We start from the raw sequence: 12,548 nt of genomic DNA, 5'->3' as shown, positions 1-12,548 counted from the left end.
TTGATTCCTGAAAATGGCTCTGAATTTTTCACTCAAAGTTTTGAAGGACATCATCTCTACTACAGAGTTTTTCCAAGCAATATGTTGTTTGTATATGGGGTTCTCCTGCAAGAACACAGGACCATCACATACCTGAGTTGTGAAAAAATCCAGGAAGGTCGAATTTCTGGTCCAGATCTGCTGTGAAATCAGCACTGCATAACAGCTTATGTCTGTGATCTACTGCCTAAGTCAGGCACTTCTGTAAAATTCGTAAAAATCCTAATTATAGTATTGCCATGATAGTATAATTATTGCTACAGGTTAACCTAGCACTTCGCTGTCAGCCAAAATCAACTCTGGAAAACAAAAGTCCCATGCCTAGGGGGTTTTTGTTTGTTTGTTTTATTTGTTTGTTTTTTTTCTTTGCCCATAAATAATTTCAAGTGCAGGCAGTATAGCTTTTTTTTTCTTTTTGCAACACCAAAACTCTGCCTCAAATGAGGCAGAGGTGTCAGTTTTTCGACTTGCACTTCTGCAGGGAAAAAGATAACAACTACTAGCAATAAATGAGCATTATCAGGGTTAATAATGCCTTCCTGGAGTTCAGCACTTCTTGAAAACACAAACTTCTTTGAAAATTGCAAGGTGGCAAAAGGGCTGTCACTCCAAGAATGCCTGGCTGGAACCTGCCTGCTTTCTGACACTCAGTATCCGAAAAGTCCACACATCCATCATCCTCGCTATCACTGCTGTAAATCTCGATGTTGAAATAAGATCCGGACTTAACGAGGTTTCCCGGCTACCGAGAGGTTCTGTTTCTTTAACTGCAGTTTCTTATCACTTCTCGGAAGCAACACTTTAAGCTCTCTGACCTCTGCCCTGAGCAACTGGTTCTCAGTAGTCAGTTTGTTCACTCGAGATTCTAATTTCTCTCTCAAATCCCTCTCAAAGGCTAAAGGCGATTTTAGCACCTCATTTTCTGATTTCAAAACACTATATTCCACGCCGGCAATCTTTGCAGGAGCAGGTAAATTTTTTGCTTCTTGTTGGGCATAAGATAAACACGCTCCTAAGACAGCACAAATAGTACCTTTACCCTTCCCTTCTTTACACTTTTTCTCAGCCTGACAATTTTCAATATGTTCTATTACTTTCTCCTCATGCTTCCAAAATTGCCCAGACCATTCTTTGCTGGCTTGGGAAGGAGCACAGTTGTATTTCTGCAGTAATGCATCCATGACACATGGAAAGGGCATTTTCATCCTCAGCACTGGACTGTGTGTGATAAGGCTGGCCCGGGACTGTGGCCAAGGCAGGTCAAAATGAGCTTCAATGTCTGCTCTCAGGTCTGCTCCACCTGAGTCAACAGACCGTTGGCACCTTTATTGCAACATTTAAGACCTTTGGAAGAAGGAGCAGGAAAATCAGGGGGACTACAAGGATGCCATGAGGTTATACAGGCAGGACATTAGAAGGGTCAAAGCCAAACTAGAACTTACTCTGGCTAATGCTGTAAAACACAATAAAAAGTGTTTCTGTAAATTCATTAGCAATAAAAGGAGGGCTAAGGAGGATCTTGTTCCTTTAATGGATGTGGGGGGAAACATAGTGAAAAAGGCTGAGATACTTAATGTATTTTTTGCCTCACTCTTCAATGGTAAGACCAGTTGTCCTGAGGTTACCCACCCTCCTGAGCTGGAAGTCAGGGACAGGGAGCAGAGTTAAGCCTCAATGATCCAAGGGGAAATGGTCCAAGGGGACCTGCTGCACCACTTGGACACCCACAAGTCTATGGACCTGGATGGGATCTACCCCAGGGTACTAAGGGAGCTGGTGGAAGTGCTCACTGAGCCATCATTCCCCAGCAGTCCTGGCTGACTGAGGAGGTCCCACTTGACTGGAAGTGAGCAAATGTGACACCCATCTATGATAAGGGCTGGAAGGATGATCTGGGGAATTCCAGGCCTGTCAGCCTGACCTTGGAGCCAGGGAAGGTTATGGAGCAGATCATCCTGAGTGCCATCGTGCAGCATGTCCAGGACAACCAGGGAATCAGCACTGGTGAGGCACCTCAAATCCTGGGTTCAGTTTTGGGCTCCCCACTGTGAAAAAGTCATTGATGTGCTGGAGTGTGTCGAGCTGAGAAAGGGTCTGGGGCAAAAATCTGATGAAGAGGAGCTGAGGGTGCTGGGAACATCTTCAAATCTTCTCAAGGGAAAAAACCCTTCTATCAGAGTTCAATGCCTTTGACTTGTCATGTGCCACTGTGATAAAAAGTAGTTGCATACAGCTAGAAAGCAATTTTCTTAGGAAGGGTCCTGAAGGGAAAGAGGGCTAAGAGATAACATAGATTGAGGATGAAAGTTTAGCTATTCAGGTGTGCTTAATATTTATGACTAAGGTATGTGGAGTAGCTAATAGTTTCTAATGAATTTCTATTATCATGCAACTACAACCTCCATAATTGCAGCAAAACACCAAGTGTCTCTATAATTTCCCACTCTATTAAATACTGGTGTATGAATAGAAAATATATCAACGTCTCCATAGTTGTCTTTACACTGTCATATTTGAATGAAGGTCTGAGGTTTTCCTCACCATTACTTGGCTATATATAGTCTTCTCTGGCTATATATCAAATCCTAAATTTTAGATTGAATAGTGTAGTCATCGTAGTGCTCTTAGTAAATGCAGATAATGATTGTTAATAACTGACATATACTCACATTTTCTTTTTTTAACCACTCTTTCCTTAAGTGCTCCACCACATCTTGTTGGAAAAGGCTTGTGGCAGCATTTATTTCTCTTTCAAGGCTACTGGTCAGCTCAGTAAAAGTCATTATTATTACTATTCTTAGCTGGAGTTCTTGGTTCCAAGTAACACTGATCTTCCTACAATGTAGGGGGGCAGCTATGAAGAGAACAATGGAACAAGTCAATGGCTATTGTCTTCCTCTTTTTTAAGGGGTGACTCATGAATGCTTATGACAAGAAAAATCAATTCATTGTGTTATTGTGTTCACGTGAACCAGGGAACACCAAAGGCAAGGCAGTTGCAGCACAGTGAAATCCTCAAGGAAAGAATGTAGGTCATTGAGGGGATGAGATGTATGAGATTCTTACAACAGATAACTTGCAAACACAATGCAGAATCTTTTGTGAGTACTTTGAATATTTCTATTGATCCGAGCTGTTCTTGGACCATATTTGTTGAGCTTGCAATCCATCTAATAAATCTGAAAGTCAATGAAAGCCAAAAAGAAATATTTTATATCCCTTTGCTTTAAGGTGTCTCCACCACCTTTTCCCCTTTTTTTTTCCTTTCTGTTATTTTTAGACAAATAGACCAATACAAAACTGTTGTTATCTAACAAGATATGTTTGCTGAAGTGCTTGGGTTGGGCAGGTAAGCCTTGCCTATCCTTTCCAGCAGGCTGTGAGCTCTTGGGCAGTCGGTCACTGTGGCCAGTGCCTGCTCACGAATTATGGTACAGCCAACTCCCAGGCTCTCTTCTTTATACTCATTCTTGGTTATTTATATAACAGCAAACACAGTGTGGAGCCCACTGGGCAGACCTTATCACTCCCTCAGCCTCCCTGAAAGCACTGCTGTCTTCTAATGCTGAAGAACAAAACCTACTGCCTGGTATTGGCACGGTCATGCCCCAGTTGTGCCAGGCTCTGCAGAAAGGTGTAGCCCACTCTGGCTTGGCCTTTGGGAATTTCCCAGTGTGGAGACTGAGGTATGTTTGCCCTCAATACGTGCCCTCATTGTGAAATTTGTAAGCTGAGTGCATCACTCAAGCACTAAGTATTTCAGCAAATATCTCCAGAATGGTTTTTGAGAAGTGTATTGGATGCCTGATCTTGCAGAGGTGAAGAAAAACACTTAACTGCCTCAGGCATTTTCAAAGAGTTTGGGAGACCAGTCACAGCAGAAAAGTTACACACATAACTTATTTAAACATTTGCTAATTAAAATATTTGATTTTAATGATTTCTCTTGGCTCACAGTTAAATGTCAAGACATAGTTGCCATCTTGCAATATCTGATACAGAAATTTGTGTGTGTAAAACTGTGGCAAAATTTACAAACTCCTTTTCCCTGCCTATAAATTGTTATATAATGCCTGGTAATGGGGAATGGGGGAGAAACAGCTGAGGTATATTTATGATTGTCATTGCCCATCCATTCAGTAAATGCTAAGCTCCTGTTGCCTCAAATGCAGAGCACCCCTCATATCACAAAAAACACACTGGTAGAAATTATTTGCCCAGTTACGTGGGGAAAAAAAGAAGATAAAAGGAAATGGCACATACTACACTTCACATTCTAGCTTGCTAAATTTTTGATTCAGAGAAAATAAAACATGCAGCTCAGAAAACTAGATTATGTTGCACTGAGTACTAGACTGGAGATAGGATGATTTTTTAAAAATTGATAATTTTTTTTTGGTGCGGAATTTAATTACTAAAGCTACACATTTCTAAGTCAAGCTGCTTGATGCTTTCAGATCTTTGATTAGCGCAAGGAAGAAATGGAATAAAAAGTATTAAGAAGTGTTAAGAATTATGATAGATACAAACAAAATCCAGTTCTACTTTAAATGACAAACCAAGGCACACAATTTTTATATGAAAAGCATTTAGATGAAAGGCTTGGGGCCTTGAGCAGAGGAAAGTCTAAAATCAGCAATCCTGACTTTTCCACTATGGCTTTTTGTTTTTTCTGGTTTTTAACCTCTGAAAGAAGATAAAATTCCTAAAGCAGACACAGCATGGAGCAGCACAATGTAGACATCTGCAGTCCAGGGAATCTTTGGGAAGACCTAACATGAGCTGGGCTGAGTGGGGAAACCATCAAAACTACCACTGGCTAACAATGGAGGCTTGTATCTCTTGGAATTAATACCTTTAGTTTGGTTGGCTTCTTTAGGATTAAAAGCATTAAGTAACTTTAACATGGTTTTTCTTCTCCCTTAGAACCACAGACATTTCTCTGCACAGAAATGGACTTGAAACACAGATACAGTGAGACCCGGTACCACAGTTAGACCACATGAAGGAATTCTTGCTCTTTTAGCTTTTGAATTTCCTTGAACAACATGCACACAAAAATTTAGAAAAATTTTTTAGTCTACTAACATCCCAAGTTGATTAATTTTGAATTAGCTTAATTCAGCTTCTTCTCTGCTTTGTTGTGTTTAGCCAGAAGAAAAATTGCTTTAAGATAATTTTTTTTTTATTATGATAACTTCTGGGAGGTAAATAGGCTGAACAAAAATCCTTGGCAAAGATATAATATTGTGGCCAGAGAGTTAGCTACAAATACATTATCAGAGCATCTGAAGAGATGACTTTTCTTGAGCAATTCCCTTGAATAACTGGTAGCGTCATTTCCTTCCTGCTGGTCCTTCTGGTTTGAAGGCAAGGGCAGGGCATGAAGGTGGACAGATGGTAACACTGAAGAGTTGGAAGTCTTGGAGCCAATTTGCTTTCTCTGTTCACAGCTTCTCTTTCAGTAGCCAGCTGCTACTGCCAGGTGTATTTTGTCTCAGTAAAGCTCAGAAAAGAAACAGGCATAAGAAGGAAGACGGAAGATCACTCAAAGCTTTTCAAAGAACTTAGGGTGATTTGAATAGAAGAGTATAAAAAGAGGCTGGAAGCCAAAAGCCAGGTTTGAGGATCAGATATAAAGCAGTAGGAAAGAATGCAGCTGCATGGTCATGTAAGGCAGGAGTAGATATGGCCCATAAGAAGCATTTGCTGAGGTTGTTCTCATGCCCTTTTCCAGAAACCCTTTAAATGCAGGGCTGTCTAAGACCTTGACTCATTATGTGACCAAAACACACGTATGTCATGTCATGTCATGAGGGAAATGCAGCTCTGTTCATACTTTGGGTTTAGGTGGATATGAGACCCTACCCATCCAGGACACCACCCAAATGTTAGTTGTAGGTATGGGTGCTGTACAGATTGATTTCACCTGTGAATGGCTCTTCTTAAGATTTCTGATACATATTTTTTGCTACTTTCTTAGACCTACAACCAAACATTTTTCCTGTTGTAGGGACGAAGCAAAGCAGACTAAGAGTAAAAATGTGAGCAGTACAGGGTGCTCCCCTGATGGGGTATTACCTGCTTGTGTACCGCACAAAATATCTAAGAATTGAAGTCCTGCAGAGCATTGCTGGGCAGGATCACTGTGAAGATTGATTATGTTCAAGCTCCCTCCTGCAAGGAGCACATGACAGAAAACCAGTCCATGGATCTGTAACACAGAGTATTATAGTAAGTAAATCTTCTCTATTTCTTTCTTAAACTGAAAGAAAATGATTGATCAATGGAGACAGCAGAGCTTTCTGTACTCTCTAACAGCTCTAAGTACCACTAAAAATGTCAACTGTGATTGAAAAATTCAATCTTCGTTAGTTTGAAACTGAATTTTTTTACTGAAATTGCACAGAAAAAGATGACCTTTTTTTCATTAATCCAAGTATAACAGTATAGCTTATTGAACATTTGTTCCAGCAAACAGCTGAGCTCTGATGGAAGATATCATGAGTCAATTGAGGCTGATTTTCTTAGACAAACTTCTTTTGGTTTCTTATTCCTGATGTCTTTTGATTACAGTAAGACAAATCCAGTCCCATGTATTCTATCTCAGTGATAGGTGATCAAGAGCTGAGGCAGTAGTTTCTGTTTATTACTGATGTGAGAACAGCAAAAAATTGCTGATATGCTGCCAGAAATGCATTCTAATAACCCCCATTATTTGCAGACTTTTATGGTACTTTATTTTGCAAAAAACTTCGTGCTGCTCTGATGTCAGCTTGTGCAACAGAAAAGAGAGATAACCTAAGGCACATTATGTACAGAGGATGCCGGCCTTTTAGCAACTGTGAGTCAAAGGTGCCTCTTATCAAGGCACAGGCCCTTATATAAGTTCCAGAACTTTCACTGGATGTGCCAGAAATGCCCCAGTCAGCTGAAAGTGGTGAGGCCTGGCAAGAAGCCTGTCAGCCAAGTTTGTGTTCAAGAACCATGCCCAGAAGATTTAATTATTGTGAATAAATTTAACCACAGTGCATTTAGTCCTCCTCTACTCTTGAACCTCCTTGATATCATCCATAGATTTTCTGTTCACTGTGTCACAAACCAGCTCTGGCTGGATGATGTGGAGATCCTCAAGTCTATCCCCATGTTCAAAGCAGGATCAGAGAAAAGAGGTTGTTCAGGACTGTGACCAGTTGGTCTGAGTGTGTTGAAGAATTGAGGAATCTATAAAATCTTTGGTCAACCTACCCCACTGCCTGACCACCCTCACAGTAAAATTCTCTTTTCTTATGTTTAAATGGAGTTTAATGTACTTCAGTTCATGCCTATTTCTTCTCCTCCTGCCACCAGGCACCACTGAGAGGAGTTTGGCTCTGTCTTTACTCCATCCCATCAGATATTTGTACACGTTGATGAGACCTCCCTGAGCCCTCTCTTCTCTTGGCCTCTCCTCATATGAGGGGTGCTCCAGATCTTGAATCATCTTAATGTCCCTCTGCTAGACTTGCTCCATTAAGTCCATCCATGTCTTGTGTGCTGGGGAGCCCAGGACTGGAACCTGCACCCCAAGTATTTGTCCCCAGTGCTGAGCAGAGGGGAAGAATCACCCTCCCTGACCTTCAGGCAGCACTCCTCTGAAGGCAGCACTCCTCTGAAGGCAGCACTCCTCTGAAGGCAGCACCGGGATGTCACTGGCTGACTTTGCTGAGGGCACATTGCTGCCTCATGGACATTTCACTCACCAGGATCCCCAGGGCCTTCTCTGCAAAACTGCTTTCCAGATGCTTGGGCTCCCTGGTCAGTACAAAGGTCTTATTTTTCAAGAGTTTAGAGGCAGGACTATGACCCCATAGCCCCTTCCCCATGACAGTGTGTGATCACTCCACTGAGCACATGGTATTGTTTTTGCTTTTGTCAGGAACATTAGAGCTGTGAATAGCAATGTTCATGCTTATGTTTCTTCATTAACATCTGAGTACAATCAGTTGTATTTACCATTGTCCTCTAGTTTGTTTGTTCTTCTCAGCAACAGCTTTGACAGCTTCTGATTCTGTTTCTGGACTCAAGCCTTTTGTCTTTCTTTCCTCTATTCTAGCACTGTGAACCTTTGCAGAAAGAGGACTCTTTATCCTCTTTGTCTCTAGACCCAAGCTGTGCTTCTCTACAGAAGGAAGGTTGGAATACACCAGTAGGAATATTGAGTTATGTCAACTATTGCATTACGGTTGCAGTTTGTACCACAACCAAAATGAACATAGAGGCACGGCCTGAACGGAGAGTAATGAAAAGAACATTAGACCAACAATTGGCCTGTTTCTAGCTGACCTCTATTTCTTCTCATCAGATGAGGAGCAGCAGTAGAAGTGCAATACAGTGACTCCAGCAAACAGGATTATGGGCTCTTGTGGCCCAAATGATCTCTAACTCCATGAAGACTTTGCATAGACCAACCAAGGACCCCAGCTCAACAGGACTTTAGATTTTAATTCAGTCCATACTCCTTTTCTTTTTTATAAACCATGTGATTTGAAGGATGGAAGGGAGTCTTGCTGGCAGATGCAGCTGAGGACCATAGTGGTAGATTGAGGGAAGACATTGGCAAAGCAGAGCAAGCTCAACAGAGACTTGCAGATGAGGGTATGTTACAAATAGTTGGCTTTAATTTACTTTTGATATGTGACATAATCCCACTTATGTACAAACTGCAGGGAAACAAGCCTGCAGTTTCAAATGCAGAACAGAAATATGAACATTTATAAGACCAGGACTACCTGCTGAAGAAAGCCTGCTGAGAATTTACTGCATCACCTTGCAGTGTTTTACAGTCTGCTTAAGTAAGTAATTATCTATTAGCAGTAAGAAAATAACATGGTGATAATTGAGGCAAGGAAATATGTATATTCACCATTCTGGTTCCAAAGGTAATGCTGGGCCTGCACATAGAGTTAAGATAATTTATAATAAGGGCATATGCTGGTTCTGGCTGGATTTTCGCCCTGGTGCTACTTCCAGAGCAGCACAAATTATCCAGCAAACAGAAGCCTTATCACTCCTGTATAATCATTTTGCATAGATCAGGTAGTCATAAAAAAATATTGCCTGATCTGAGATAGGACGGGCCAGACTGACCTTTGGAGCCTCACTCTTTTACAGATGCAGGGTATAAATTCTAATGCTCAGTTTTACTGGGATCTCTTGGCAAGATGGGTACCACCAGGGCCTTGCTGGCATTATTCCTCTTAAATGCAGCACTCCTGGGTGCCACCTCACCTAATCCCCATTCTTCCAGAAAAGGTAGGAAAAAGGGTATGTCAATTCTCTACACTGGTTCTATGATGGAACTCACATGCCAGTTTAATCAACATTTTACAAAGATTTGAAGTAAGTCAGATTGAAATTAGATAACATCATGTTGTCTTATTAAAACTGTGAACTGATATCATGATTAAGTATTATTTGTGTTGAAGATAATTCGGTGTGATGAAATTATTACTGTTTTGCAGTAGTGTCTTGCAGCATAGTTTAAACCAAAATTTAAAAAGAATACTACCATGAAAATACTACTGAAAGACTTTGTTCCTATATATTTTCATTTTCAGTATGGGGTTAAGAGGGAATATAGTTTCTTTGGCTGTAATGCATATTTGCTTTAAAACACTCCAACCTTGCAAATGCACATGGAACTGCCCAATACTCATATAATTTAATAGAAATGCAATAGAAAGACACAGTTGCTATCCTGTACAGTGTCATGAGGTCCCAGATGTGTGCATTATGCTATGTTCCTGCTAGGAATTTCTTCTGTTCTGGACACCTGTCTGTTCACTGTTCTTTGCAGCTATACATAATAAAAACTCATCCATTATATCCCTGGGAATATTGGCAATATAGTGTGTCTTGCTAATTCTGTCCACTGCTTTCATAAAAACAGTTAAAAATGCTTGAATTAGAAAACCAGAAAACAGAGAGGGAAAAAAACCCCTAATCCAAGGAAATCAGAGCAAGAGACATTTATAGCAATAAAACCATAGAGCAGAGAAGCCAAAAGAGCAATGCCAAAAACAAGCCAGAGTTTGAAATTTTTGTAGGCAGCCTGACTCACATACACAATGAATTACTGAGTATTATTCAGATGATGGATGATTTGAATAAACCACGTTATATAAACATAACAGTATGACTCAAACCCATGGCTTTACACATCACTTCTTAAAGAAACTCACTTAATTTGGGAAGGGTTGGAGGGAGCACTGAGATTTTTTTGTTTGTTTTAAATCAATTTTGAAGAATGCATGAATCATTACTTATTAAAGTTACTCTGTCTTTCCAAAATAATTTCCAAAATACAAGAATATGTATTTTAATAATGCAGCCCAATATAGATTACCTGACCCAACCTAGAAGTGAAGGAGTGATTTATATAGTGATTATTTTTCTTTTACATTAACCTCTGATACGTCTCACTGCATAAAGTCACTTTTTGAATGTGTGGGAATTATCAAGTACTCTGTGTGTGCTACTCAAAATAAAAAAGGCTTGAGAAATACACAGCACTTCTAAAATGCTGCCTCAGATCATGGACCATGACTAAGCATGTCCCTGATTTATTTTTACATGAAAATCTTGAATACATTTTGCTTATTAGATATAAAATGCAAGTTTTCTTTGTACTTGTTTTACTTTTTTTTTACTACACATTTAAGTTTACAGAACAAAAACACAATTGCAGATAAACACGTGTTCAACAACTAAAAGTACTGTGGGTATTTCAAATTAGAAGGACAGATTTAAGGAAGTTCCACAACTATTCTGTATTAGTCACACCCAGTCATAGAAACTTTGAGTGTTTTTCTTTATTAGGTTGACAATAAGAGTGCAATGTTTGGTTTATTGAATTCCTAGCACTTTCTGTCCATGCCTAGCAAATACACACTAAGAATTGCCACTGAAAATTAATATATTACTCAAAAATCCAAGCTATTTTCTTTAGTCTGACCAAGCATTAATTCAAACATGCATATATGAAAAATAGGTTTGCTAAATGGCAGATTTGCCCTCAGTTGTCTCTGTTGACAGACTTTTATTAACTGAAAAGATAATTTTGTGAGTCTTTCTGGAATATGACGCTACTAGTTACCTCTGAATTCCCAGAGACCTTGCTCTAGAGCTTTGTCCTGCATCCCAAAAGATGCAGCTCTCTGGGGAAAACATACCTCATCTGAATTTGTTTATTACATGTATTGCAAATTAAGTCACTGAAAGCAGCAATGTACAACAAGAACCCAAGAATAATACACTCACAGAATCATAGAGTTACAGAATTATTTGGATGGGAAGGGAACTTTAAAAATCATCTAATTCAGCTGCCCAAAAATAAGCAGAGACAGCTTCCACCAGAGGATGCCCAGAGATATGTTCAACCCGACCTTGAAAGTTTCCAGTGAAGGAAATATCGCAGGGTACAAAAAAAATTAGGACTTATCTGACTGAAAAGAAAATGTTTTGGAGATTTGTTCAAAAATTCTGGGTTTCTTTACTCCCACAACAGACAAACATCCTGCTGAGATGTTGCTCACAATCTCCCATGTGACAGCGTGGCACCAACATCCCCAGCACTGGGGGAAAACCTGGCCATGCTCCTTCATCCACCAGGGCCTCACTTGCTTCTGTCTCTTCCTCCCTTACAGATGCCCTAACCATGACCACCACTCTCCCTCCAACAACCACTCCAGGTTTGTGTGTTTTCTTCTATTTCTCTGAGGCATTTCTTCAGAAGTAAATTAGCTACTATTTTGAAGGTGTGAGGCGCAACATTTGCATTTTGTAATATTTAGAGAAAAAATCCTTATTGATATTGTTTATATCCAACAAATGAGACTTTGCTGTTTGAGTGATTCTGTAGCTGGGGATGGATTTCAGAATATGTTGATTATGTGGGAGATTTTCCTTTGTTTCTTCTCTGATTTTATGGTGTTTGGCCCAACACCTTTTGCTCAGACCCCCAAGGTCCCCATTGCCCATGTGACATGGGGGCATCAACATCCCCAGCACTGGCAGAAAACCTGGCCACGCTCCTTCATCCACCAGGGCCTCACTTGCTTCTTTCTCTTCCTCTCCTGCAGATACCACAACAGGCTTCTTATGTGACACTCATGGAGGTGGGTTCAAATTTGTGCTTCCTTGTCTGGCCACTGCTTTTCCCCCCCACTCCGGGGGCCAGGGCACAGGAGCTCCTTTGTCCACCTGGGCCTCACTTGCCTCTTTCTCTTCTTCTCCATCAGAGACCTCAACCACAACATCAACCCCAGCCACAACCCCAGAAATCTCCATGTTCAGTATTCCTTCAGGTGAGTCTGAATTTGTCCTTGTTTCTCTGGCCACTTCTTTTTCGGAACCAGAAAGTGCTGCAGAGGTTTGGCTTTGGTCTTCTATGTGGGAGAGCAGAGCCTGGGAAAAGCACAACCTAATGAAGCCGATGGTGGGAGTGATGGAACTCACAGAGCATTGCC

The 12,548-nt window shown here is 40.6% G+C and overlaps 1 protein-coding gene across 1 annotated transcript in view; it reads left to right on the top strand.

The window, feature by feature from the left end:
- Positions 1-12,409: 12,409 nt before the first annotated feature.
- Positions 12,410-12,548, top strand: part of LOC113978589 — a 17,198-nt gene continuing 17,059 nt past the window's right edge. Inside the window, exon 1 of the mRNA XM_027705649.1 lies at positions 12,410-12,517. The gene's annotated coding sequence lies outside the window, so the exon portion shown is untranslated. The remainder of the gene's footprint in view (positions 12,518-12,548) is intronic.

The sequence above is a fragment of the Neopelma chrysocephalum genome, unplaced genomic scaffold, assembly GCF_003984885.1.
Source record: "Neopelma chrysocephalum unplaced genomic scaffold, ASM398488v2 Primary Assembly neopelma1_347, whole genome shotgun sequence".
Classification (NCBI taxonomy): Eukaryota; Metazoa; Chordata; class Aves; order Passeriformes; family Pipridae; genus Neopelma; species Neopelma chrysocephalum.
Note: the sequence above shows the minus strand (reverse complement) of the source record. Positions and strands in the feature narration are given on the sequence as shown.